Genomic DNA, 12639 nt, shown 5'->3' with positions numbered 1-12639 from the left:
TGTATACAGGGGACATTAACCCCTCTATTCTCGGAGATAGTGCCCCTTCCCCCAGTTCTGCCAAGTGTGTATGTGTTCCTCTCTGCAGGGGGCCTTGCTGATACACAACTTTTCAGACTGGGCTTCTAGGACCTTCTTTGAATTAAATCTACCTGATGGTTAAGGGGGTGGGTTGAGTGGGACTATCTTTACCCAGTCAGTTGGCTGATCCCAAGAAGAAGGTGGAAAAGGAAAGACACATGTTTGGGTTCGGGTTGTTGTTGATGTGTCTTTGAGGGTTAGGATCTGCTGCTTCGGCCAGATCCCAGTGCAACTACTGGGACCCTTAGAAGCTGGGGATCATCGGCCACGTACTATTGTTCCCACTTTGGTTACCCTGCTGGATTTGATGAGCTGTTCTAGGGACCAGTGGTGTATTTTCCTTTGCATCGGATTACTAGGTGGCGCCCCTGGATTTGTTCATGTTGCTGTGTTACAGACTTTCGGAAATTATGTTTGATGAAATATTCTTCAAGTGACGCAATAAAGTTTTTGATTGTTCGCTCTCTGCTGTCCCTGCCTGCTCTGTCATACAGCCCATAACATTCACTACATATACAGGCGTCTCCTACGTCATCCACCCAGCACTGCAAATCTCAAGCCGCTGTAGTTGAAGCACAGACCTTCGCACGCACTCTTCGCTCTGCCCTGAGGAAGCAGATGACCCAGAAATGAACTGTTACCGGCACATTCACATTACAGGACATTACTCTGCACTCAAGAGGACAGAGCGAAGCGCTCCCGTGCAGGTCTGTGTTTCAGCTGCATAGGCTCGAGGTTTGCTGCTTTGGCTGAATGAAGCACTGTGGCTTGCGAAAGTATTCACCCCCTTGGCATTTTTCATATTTTGCTACCTCACAATCTGGAATTTCACAGTTTTTTTTTTTTTGAGGGTTTGCATCAGTTCATGTAAAGAACATGCTTACAACTGTGAACATTTGGTTTTCTTTTTTTTATGAAGCGAACAACAAATAGGACAAAATTATTGAAAACTTTAGTGTGCATAACTATTCATCTCTCTAAAGTCAGTACTTTATAAAGCCTCCTTTTGCGGCAATTACAGCTGCAAGTCGCTTTGAATAAGTCTGTAAGAGCTTTCCACATCTTGGCACTGGGATTTTTGCCCATTCCTCAAGGCAAAACTGCTCCAGCTTCTTTAAGTTAAATAGTTTCCTTTGGTGAACAGCAATCTTCAAGTCTGACCACAGATTCTCAATTGGATTAAGGTCTGGGCTTTGCCTAGGCCACTCCAAAACACACGTTTGCCCTTAAACCACTCTAGTGTTCCTTTAGCAATATGCTTTGGGTCATTGTATTCTTGGAAGGGTGAACCTCTGTCACAGTCTCAAATCACTGACAGACTGAAACAGGGTTTGCTCAAAAATATCCATGTATTTCGCACCATCCCCTCGACTTGGACCTTTTTCCTTGTCCCTGCTGCCGAAAAGCATCCTCACAGAACGATGCTGCACCACCATGTTTCACTGTGGGGATGGTGTTCTTGGGGTGATGACCTATATTAGTTTGGCACTTGATATCGCGTTTACCTTGGTGGCCACAAAGTTCAATTTTGCTGACCATGTCACCTCCCTTCATACATTTGGAGAGTCTCCCACATGTCTTTTGGCAAACTCAAAACGAACATTACAATTTGTGTGGGTAAGTAAAGGCTTTTTTCTGCCCACTCTTCCTTAAAGGCCACCTCTATGGAGTGAACGGCTTATTGTGGTCGTATTGACACATACTCCAGTCTCTGCTTGGGAACCCTGCAGCTCCTTCAGGGTAACCTTTGGTCTCTGTGCTGCCTCTCTGATTAATACCCTTCTTGCGCTCTCTTGGCAGGTTTGTTGTTGTATCATGTTCTTTCCTTTTGATGATAATGGATTTGATGGTGCTTCGGGGGATCATCAGAGATTGGGATATTTTTTTATAACCCAACCCTGAGTTGTACTTCTCAACAACTTTGTCCCTGACTGGTTTGGAGATTTCCTTTGTCTTCATGGTGTTGTTTGGTAAGTGGTGCCTCTTGCTTAATGGTGTTGCAGCCTCTGTGGCCTTTCAGAAAAGTTGTGTGTATACTGACAGACCATGTGACACTTAAATTGCACACAGGTGGTCTTCCTTTCACTAAGTATGTGACTTATGAAGGTAATTACTTGCACCAGAAATTTTTAGGGGCTTCATCGCAAAAGGGGTGAATACATATGCACATGCCAATGTTAGTTATTTGATCCCATAAATTAAATTTATGCCTATATTTTGATCATTTCACTTCACCAACTTAGACTATATAATGCTGATGCATCACACACAAATCGGATTACAAAAATATTTGGTTGTAATAAAATATAATAAAATAGGTAAAAAGCCAATGGGGTGAATACATTTGCAAGACACTGTACATCATCCATGTCCATCAAAGCAAGAAGGTCTAATATTGCAAAGAGAGAGGAGGCGCCTTGCATAGACCAGGAATGCTGATCAGACCGGACCATGGCAATTAGCATATGGCACAGGAGGTTTATAAAAGATATTTTCTTTTATCTGTGAGGGAGCTGGAGCTTCTTCATATGTTTCTGGACTGCTGTGTAAAAGGGCGTAAAGGTTGTGCTTTTAGTTTATATGGCAAAAACCTGGTGACAAGTTTTCTTGAAATACACCACTTCTGCAATGATATTTACAGCTGTGAATTTTGCTTTAGCATTTGTGCTGCGGTTGGTCAATAGCAGAAAATCTCCATAAAAAGGTTTCCTTCTGGTACGTTTCATCAATGTAATCAGCAGTACCTGTAGTAGTCATGTGAAGGTCTAACCTGGAGAAGCTATGATGAGATATTCAAATCTTGTTCTATCTCATACAAAAAGAGAGAGAATAAAACATCTACACGTTCTATCTTCTCATATGTTTTCCGTTATTATCTCCAGTAATTATATTATACCATGGGATCCTATATTATGTTACATCGGCTCATCTTCTGCCCATTCAGGTCCCTACAATATCGGATCCTCTCAGTGAAGATCTTCTATATAAGAGAATTTTTCTGATTGACCCGTCAAGGATGGATAGGGACCGGGACAAGATGGTGGAGAGGATATTACACCTCACCCTAGAGATCCTCTTCCGGCTTACTGGAGAGGTGAGAGATTCTGATGAAGTCACATTACATCAGTCTTAGCTATGGGAATAACAGATGGACAGAACTGGAGAGGTGAGGACTCTGGAAATGTCTGTAGTAAGATTGATTAATGTGTCTCTCTATAACCAGGATTACATGGTAATGAAGAAGACCTCTAGTGAGCGCTGTCAGGCACCTGTGTCTGAGGGATGGGGAAGAACCCTGAGCCCAATCACGGGGCCTTTACCTCACCCCTTGATACATGAGGACATCAATGACCAGAAGATCCTAGAACTTACCTACAAGATGATTGAGCTGCTGACTGGAGAGGTGACACTGCTGGGAATGCTGGGACAGTATACAGTAACGCTATGAAGGGATGGGGAGGATGACAGTATCATTGTATGTGTTAGGTTCCTATAAGGTGTCAGGATGTCACCGTCTATTTCTCCATGGAGGAGTGGGAGTATGTAGAAGGACACAAGGATCTGTACAAGGACGTCATGATGGCGATTCCCCAGCCTCTCAAATCACCAGGTAATAGATATGACTACATACCCTTTTGTATTGTAGCAAGGCTTCTGGAATATCATTTTAGTATACTTTTATCCTATTTGCAACTACTTATATAATCCACCTTGCCGGGATTTGCCTTGTGTGGCAGATGTGAAAAGGATGTTCTGTCTGTGAAAAGAAATTTGAGACTAGCGTTGTCATCCAGGAAGAATTATCATACAGAGAGATTAATTAAATAATTGTAGTTTTTCGTCAATATAATGATGAGTTTCAAACCCGAAAAAGATCTTTTCTCCAATGCATTACACTACATGTAATGCCTATGAGGGATTCTCCGTCTCAGGACTAAAGTCCATTATTTCTTCTTTTCTGGTATGGTTGCTTGCCCCCCAATAAAAATAACATGATACCTTTTATTTAGACAACTGATGTCACAGTCTTGAGAAATATAGTGTAGAGCCATATGCAAATAAGGCTAGAAGTACACTGGGGCGGTTCAATACACTTCTTAAAAGCAAAGTGTCTTGACATTTCCCACAATGCACTGATTTATATATGACTTCTATAGATTCCTCATAACTGTCACATCAGTTGTCTACAATAAAAAACTAACACTTTTCTTGGATGATAAGAACTAATACAGTCATACCTCTACTTTTAACAGCCCCCCTTTGAGGGTTATTATTACTTGAAAGCAGATCGTATTGATGAGGATGTAATAATGTCATCAAAGGAGAAGGGTGGTGGCAATAAAGTAGGACACCAACATATGGCCAAAGGAGCCAAATTTTCCTAGGGCAGATCTGCTTCTACTCAGGTTATCTCCGGAGCAGGTAATGCCACAGATTGTGGTAGAGAAGGCTAAAAAGCTTATCGACCTAAGGAGAGCTCTGGTGATGGTACAAATTTTGCGGGCATGACTGGGGGTGTGTCCGTTTGGGAATTTTTCTTTACATGGAGGGAGGAGGAACTAGGAGGACTTGAGGAAAATGATTTGTGTGTAGATTTGGACATTGAGTCTTCACAAACAATGCCAGGGCATGAGGATGAGGACGAAACTGTTTGTTTTGATTTTGACACAGACACTGGCTATGATCTCCCATCACAGCCAGTAAGTATATCCACCGATTTACTTGAATTCATCAATCAAAGGAATGACTGTTGGCTATCCATGCTGTTAGAGTCTCAATATAAAACCATAAGGAGGGGAATTTTTCTTGCTTTTAAAAGGGTGTCAAAATAAGCTATGTACCCAGGTTGCACCAGCTTGTCACAAGCAGATGCCTACCATGTGCATTTCTGACTGGGAGGCTCCTCATCTTCCCTATTTAGTCTCTACTCCACCAACTGTGAGCCAAAGTAGCAGCAGCCATTATAGTATGTGGAACATGATGGCCCAGTTTTTCATCCACTCCACCAACACCTGAATTTGATATAAGCAAATGGAGACTGACAGCCAGAACAACCAGGGTCAGTCATACTTGAACTGTTCCAATTTCTGGCAGATATCCTGAGTCCTAACTACAGTCTGGGTTAGCAGATTGGACCACTGACAGGAAATGGGTGTAGTGTTTTTTCTAGCTTCCAGTATACTGTCAGAGTGGGTTTTCAGCATGGCAGGTGTGGAAAACATTACTAGGCTAGGATCCATGGGGATTTTCACACCCCTCCATCATGCTCGATACTGTCCTTCTGCTGCAAGAAAAGGAACTCCATTGATTCTTCCGATATCTACATACTGTGTGTGTAGAAAAACTGGCATGCATATGACCCTAGAAAGGAAACATTTTGGGTGGTTTTTTTATTTGTAAAAAGCACTTTTACCAAAAGCCACATACAGTACTTTGTGCAAGGCGGGTGTGGAATAAATACCGCAAAGTAAGAATGCTTTCAAAGATAGGAGGTGTTAATAGTTTAATTATTTCAAGAAACAAAATACAAATCTAAATCAAATCAATATTTGGTGTCACCTCCATTTGCCAACAAAAAAAATGCACCAATTCTTCTAAGCACACTTGCTTGCAGTTTTTGCAGGAACTTGGCGGGTGGCTGTTCCAAACATCTTGGAGAATTGCCCATGAATCTTGGATGTTGCATTTGCAAATCCTTCTGTCTCTTCATGTAATCACAGACAGACTGGATGATGTTGAGATCAGGTCTCTGTGGGGACATATCATAACTTCCAGGACTCCTTGTTCTTCCTTACACTGAAGATCGTTCTTAATGACCTTGGCTGTATGTTTTGGGGTCATTGTCCTGCTGCAAAATAAATTTGGAGCCAATCAGATGCCTCCTTGATGGTATTACATGATGGATAAGTATCTACCTGTATTTCTCAACATTGAGGACACCAAGAAATGGACAACGTTGAGGACCATAGACATAGTGGTCGACCAAGAAAACTTAGAGTAGCAAACGAAAGACACATCATAATTACACCCTTCGAAATAGGAATATTCCAGTAGTGCCATCAGCTCAGAAATGGCAGCAATCAGTGGAATTCAACTATCCAACTACACCAGTGTGCTGTGTGTAGACCCCTTGGCAGAAGTGGTTTTTATGGAATAATTGCACCCAAAAGCCATATCTTCTATATGGAAACAAGGCCAAGTGACACAACTGTGTACAAAAACATAGGAACTTTGGTGCATAAAAATGGCAGCAGGTGCACTGGACTGATGAGACAAAATGTGAAATATTTGGCTATAACACAAGGCAGTTTGGTCACTGAAGGGCTGGCTAGTAGTGTTGAGCGAGCACTAAAATGCTCGGGTGCTCGAAGCTCGGGCCGAGCTCGCCGTGATACTCTGGTGCTCGACCCGAGCAACGAGCCCAATGTTAGTCTATGGGAGACTCGAGCGTTTTTGCGGTGGCACCCCCGGCAGTCTTTTAAAAGCCTAACAAGTGCCCAAAACGATAGTGACAGTGCTCAAATGACATGGGGACAGCATGGGGATCGCCCCAGGAAGCATTTCTGACCCCCAGGTCACTGCTGTCAACAACGTGGTCAGAGGTATTAAGCCACTTTTACAGGCTCACAATAAAACGAAAGTGAAACTTTTTTCCTGTGAAATATGTTAAGGAACATCCTTTCCAGGGAAAAGACTTGTGTGTAAGTTAAAATAAATGACCAAAACCAAAAATACTCCTCCACACCTTCGGCTATGTTCACAAGTAGCATTTTTTATGCGTTTTTGCACTTTTGTATTGCTTTCAACTATGACAAATGCATTCACCGGGAAATGTCATTTTAACATTTTACAACCTTATCTGGCCATGTGCTGTGTGACACATGCATAAAGTGCTGAAAAGACATGGGAACAGCATGGGGAAGACCGCTGGAAGCATCTCTGACTCCCAGGTCACTGTCTAAAAGTGTGCCCATCATAAGTGATCCTTGCCGCATCAGAAGATGCAGACTTGCAACTATCCCCATGCAAGTTCTAGTCCCAGGGCAGTGTTCAATTGTACCTCCCCCATTCCTTGCAATACAAGCGCAAGTATGCAGCCTGCCACCCACCCTCCCCCAGGCTGCAATACCATACTGCTTGCTTGCTTGAACTTGAAATTGGGTCTTTTAGGCATGTGGAGGCGGAATCTGGCCACCACGTCATGGCTGTGTTGGCGGCCTGGAATCCATACTCAGTCCCCAGCCGCCCGGCGGCCGGGTGTCCATGCTCAATCCCCAGCCGCCCCACGGCCGAGTGTCCACACGGTCCCCAGCCGCCTGGGGGCAGTCGGGTGTCCATAAACGGTCCCCAGCCGCCCCCATTTCTCCTTGGAACATCCCCCACACACTTTTCTTAGCCCGGCCTGCTTTAGGCAGCATTGGACGAGCCCACCAGAGAACCAGACTCCTCCGGTGGGCCCTGACTTCTCCATCGGTGGAGTTGAGAGTGCCAAGGTGAGGAGCATGATGATGATGACAGAAGTTAGCATCTGCTATGTTTTCTTTTAATGCAAGTGTAAGTGTGCAGCCTGCCACCCACCCACCCCCAGACTGCAATTCATACTGCTAGCTTGCACTTGAAATGGGGCCTTTTAGTTTAGAGGAGGCCGAAGCTGGCCACTACCTCATGGCTGCTTCGGGAGCGAGGTATCCATACTCAGTCCCCAGCCGCCCCTATTTGTCCTGGTGTGCCTTATACATAAGATTAAGCGCGTATACCAAAACATTACCTGTGCCCTCCCCAGTGCATTTAGTGGGAAGGAGAGCCTATTCCGCTGTAGTGTGTGCATGCCAAACCCCTGTTCATGGTACATGCGAAGATGCCTCCCACCTTGCACCTGTCATTGCAAACTTACAACTATCCCCATTCAAGTCCTTGTCCCAGGGCAGTGTTCAATTGTACCTCTCCCATTCCTTGCAATGCAAGCGCAAGTATGCAGCCTGCCACCCACCCACCCCCAGGCTGCAATACCATACTGCTTGCTTGCTTGCACTTTAAATTGGGCCTTTTAGGCATGTGGAGGCGGAATCTGGCCACCATTCCATGGCTGTGTCGGCGGCCTGGTATCCATACTCAGTCCCCAGCCGCCTGGTGGCCGGGTGTCCCCGCTTGCTCCCCAGCCTCCAGGGGGTGGCCGGGTGTCCATACTCGGTCCCCAGCCACCCCTATTTGTACCGGTAACCTTTCCCACACTTTTCTTAGCCTGGCCTGCTTTAGGGCAGCATTGGCCGAGCCCACCGGACTATCAGACTCTTCCGGTGGGCCCTGGCTTCTCCATCAGGGGAGTTGAGAGTGCCAAGGTGAGGAGCATGATGAGGATGATAGAAGTTAGCATCTGCTTTGTTTTGTTGTAATGCAAGCGCATGTATGTAGAAGCGGCTAGGCCTGAGGAGGTCAGCGTTTTGGCGCATATCCTACCTCCTCCGAGGATTGCTGGATGTTTTCCTGCTACTATCCAAGTTCTATGACTCCCTTTAAAGCAAAGCTTCAGGTGATAAATGATGGATGAGGTAGTGGCAAAGGAGAAAGAGCAGGAGGAACAGGGACCATTCACATCAATATCAGGCCAGTCAACCAGATAAGTCTTGTAGGATATGTTTCTGTAACAAAAGGAGCGGTTCAGCTACACAGTTATAGGGCATACAGTGAGTGCAATGCCTACCAAAAATTTCGAGGCACTCCAATGCCCCTTGGAAATGACATGGAGGTCAGAGGGCATTAACTAAACCTTTTTTTCCATTTATAGCAACTGGGTCTCCTGTGCACTGTTCGCCTAAGCAGTGAATGGAATGCTTTCCGAAAATTATGAGGTACTGCAATGCCCCTTACAAGAGCCATGTGTGGCACCCCAGGGGTCTGGTCACCACAGTAATAGAGATTATGTCGGAGAGCAAGTGGGAGGTTTCCTGGTCAGGATCCCTTAAACATGCAACATCCTCCTGCCCCAGTCCTGGGAGGGGAGAATTCTGCCCTTATAAACTGGATCTGGGGTGGGGTTGAGTGAGTCAGAGAACAGTCAGAGTCAGAGTGAGAGCAAGGGAAAGTAATAGCAAGGAGCTCTGTAGGAGCTAGGAGCTAAAGACGAGGGGCTGGAAGCTGAGCAGAGCTTGCCCTGGCAGAAGACAATAGGAACCGGACACAGGAGTCCGAAGCTGTGAGGACTTATATATCCAGCAGCAGAAACCAGCCGGCAGGGGATTTCAGGTCCTCTGGCCATAGAAGCCCGGAGGTTCAGTCACAAGCAAGGGACCAGCACCGCCGTCGTGGAGCGGAGGCTAACAGAAGGCCCCAAGTCACCAGCCATACGGGTGAGCACTACACGGTACACTCAGGGACGTGGGCTACTTCTACCCGCTTACAGCAAGGTAGCCAGGAAGAGTGCAGACAGACGGGGAGGCCTACAACTCCACCTGGCCAGGGGAACTCCTGCTTGCTCACAGACTGACCAGGCCTCTTATGCTAGCCAGTACTCCTGGGAGGGTCTACCTTATAATCATCAGTAAAGACCCTGAACTGCACTGCAAAGACTCTGAGTCGTTCCTGCTGCGCTCGTGCACCATCACCCCCATCATCCACACTCACTGCCCTGAGGCTATACTCCTCCCGAGGGGAGTTATCCCATTCTATGCTGCGCACACAACACCAGCCTCAGCGGTCTGCCTCGCAGCGGTGGTACTCCCTGACCGCAATCCACGGGTGGCGCAGTCGGACAATTAACCTCAAAACCTAAGAAAGACTGCCACTGGTTTGACCAGCCTGAGCCACGGGACCGGGTCACCGCCACGGAGACTACAGACCCCAGAGACCCGGCACCGGGTATCCCACACACGTGTACACACGGCCCAGGGGGCGCGTCACATGCAGTACAGCATATTACAAACATAAGTCCCATTATTGGGAAGTGGGTCTCCCATAGTATTTGCTTATGCTTTCCCAGCAAAAGCTGCCAAAAATTAGGACGGAGCAACTTGCAATGCCCCTTACAAGAGCCATGCAGTACAGCATATTACAAACATAAGTCCCATTATTGGGGAGTGGGTCTCCCATAGTATTTGCTTATGCTTTCCCAGCAAAAGCTGCCAAAAATTAGGACGGAGCAACTTGCAATGCCCCTTACAAGAGCCATGCAGTACAGCATATTACAAACATAAGTCCCATTATTGGGGAGTGGGTGTCCCATGGTATTTGCTTATGCTTTCCCAGCAAAAGCTGCCAAAAATTAGGACGGAGGAACTTGCAATGCTGGCACCCTGGTGGTATAGTGGTGGTGGAGGCTGAGGATAAGGAGAAGAAGATTAAACAGCCGAAACGAGGAAGCGTATACCCATGTGTGGGTGTGAAGCGGTGCATGTGAATACACCTCCCGAAATAGCACAGTGGATTTGACTTTATGTTACTCTGCTGTCATTTGGTGGTGATGAGAAGTCTGGCCCAATCCAGCCCTTGTTCATTTTGATAAGGGTCAGCTTGTCAGCATTGTCAGTTGACAGGCGAGTGCGCTTATCAGTTATAATTCCCCCAGCGGCACTAAAAACACGCTCCGATAACACGCTAGCGGCAGGGCAGGCCAGGACCTCAAAGGCGTACAGAGCGAGTTCATTCCAAGTGTCCAGCTTGGATACCCAATAATTAAAAGGCACAGAGGAATCACGGAGGACGCTGGTACGATCGGCAAGGTACTCCCTCACCATCTTTTGAAACTTTCCACTCCTTGTGAGAGTACCACGCGCCTCAGGGCCTGTAAGCTGGGCGGGTGTCAGAAAACTGTCCCAGAACGTTGACAGTGTTCCCCTGCCTCTGCTGGATTGGAGTTGCATCTCTCTCGCCTGTACGCCTTGGTTGGGCAACGAACTGTGACCTCTGCCGCTAGCGTGTTCAGATGGGAATTTTTTTAAGAGTTCTGCAGCAAGGGCCTTCTGGTATTGCCCCATTTTTGTAGACCTCTCCACCTCAGGAATAAGAGAGTGAAAGTTCTCCTTGTAGCGGGGGTCTACAAGTGTCACCAACCAGTAATTACTGTCACCCAACATTTTGACAACGCGAGGGTCACGGTTAAGGCAGCGTAACATAAAGTCAGCCATGCGTGCCAGACTGGTAACGGGCAAGATTTCCGTGTCCTCACCAAGATGACGACTGACCATGCTCTCCTCCTCCTCTTCCTCCTCCCCCCTGTCCCCAGGCCACCCACGCTGAACCGACGGTATGACACTTGTACAGGTACTACCGTCTACAACGCATGATAGCAGCTCCTGTTCTTCCTCCTCCTCCTCCTCCTCTCCCTCATTGTCCCCCAATGCACGTTGGGATGAGATGAGGCTGGGCTGTGTGTAATCGCCCGCTACGGCTTCTTGATCCATCTCATCATACTCTGGCTGCAATGCCTCCTCTTTAATTCTCTGCAGAGAGCGATGCAAAAGACAGACAAGTGGGATGCTGACACTAATGATGGCGTCATCGCCACTCACCATCTTGGTGGCCTCCTCAAAGTTTGTCAGGATGGTACATATGTCAGACATCCAGGTCCACTCCTGAGGTCTTATGTGTGGAGTCTGACCTGAATATCGACGGCCTTGTTGCAGCTGGTACTCCACAACTGCTCTCTTCTGCTCACAAATCCTTTGCAACATGTGGAGGGTAGAGTTCCAACATGTGGGGACATCACACACCAGTCGGTGTGCCGGAAGCTGCAAACGCTGCTGCAACACAGCAAGGGCGGCGGAAGCTGTAGCCAACTTGCGAAAATGAGCTGACAGGCGGCGTACTTTCACAAGCAGATCTGGCAACTCGGGGTACGATTTAAGAAACCGCTGAACCACGAGGTTAAGCACATGAGCCAGGCATGGTACGTGTGTGATCTCACCTCGCCTCAGAGCTGCCACCAGGTTACGGCCATTGTCACACACGACCATGCCGGGATGTAGGTTCAGCGGTCTCAGCCACAGATCTGCCTGCTCTTTCACAGCTATCCACAACTCACAAGCAGTGTGAGGTTTATCACCTAAGCTTATGAGTTTCAGCACAGCCTCTTGCCACTTGGCGGAGGCAGTACTGCAATGCTTCCAGCTTGTAACTGATGTGGTGATATCTGAGATGAAGGCTGAACATGAGGAGGAGGAGGAGGATGCGCAGGAGCTGTACACTGTGGGGGCAACTCTGACTGACATAGGGCCCGCAATCCTCGGTGTGGGGAGGATGTGTTCCATCCCAAGGTCCGACTGGGTCCCGGCTTCCACTATGTTTACCCAGTGTGCCTTCAGAGAGATGTACCGTCCCTGGCCACAAGCACTTGTCCACGTGTCCGTTGTCAGGTGGACTCTCCCAGTAACTGCGTTGTTGAGGGCACGGCAGATGCTTTGGGACACGTGCTTGTGTAGTGCGGGGATGGCACACCGGGCAAAATAGTGTCGGCTGGGGACCGAGTACCGAGGGACGGCCACCGCCATAAGATTGCGGAAGGATTCCGTCTCCACCAGCCTAAAAGGCAGCATTTCCAATGCAAGCAGTCGTGAAATGTGCGAA

The 12639-nt window shown here is 47.2% G+C and overlaps 1 pseudogene; it reads left to right on the top strand.

Moving 5' to 3' along the window:
* The window catches only part of LOC141271434 (uncharacterized), a 129733-nt pseudogene that overhangs the window by 51840 nt on the left and 65254 nt on the right, over positions 1-12639 (top strand).

Source organism: Phyllobates terribilis, unplaced genomic scaffold, assembly GCF_046119375.1.
Source record: "Phyllobates terribilis strain yellow unplaced genomic scaffold, ASM4611937v1 Scaffold_5__5_contigs__length_657084704, whole genome shotgun sequence".
In the NCBI taxonomy this organism is placed as follows: domain Eukaryota; kingdom Metazoa; phylum Chordata; class Amphibia; order Anura; family Dendrobatidae; genus Phyllobates; species Phyllobates terribilis.
Note: the sequence above shows the minus strand (reverse complement) of the source record. Positions and strands in the feature narration are given on the sequence as shown.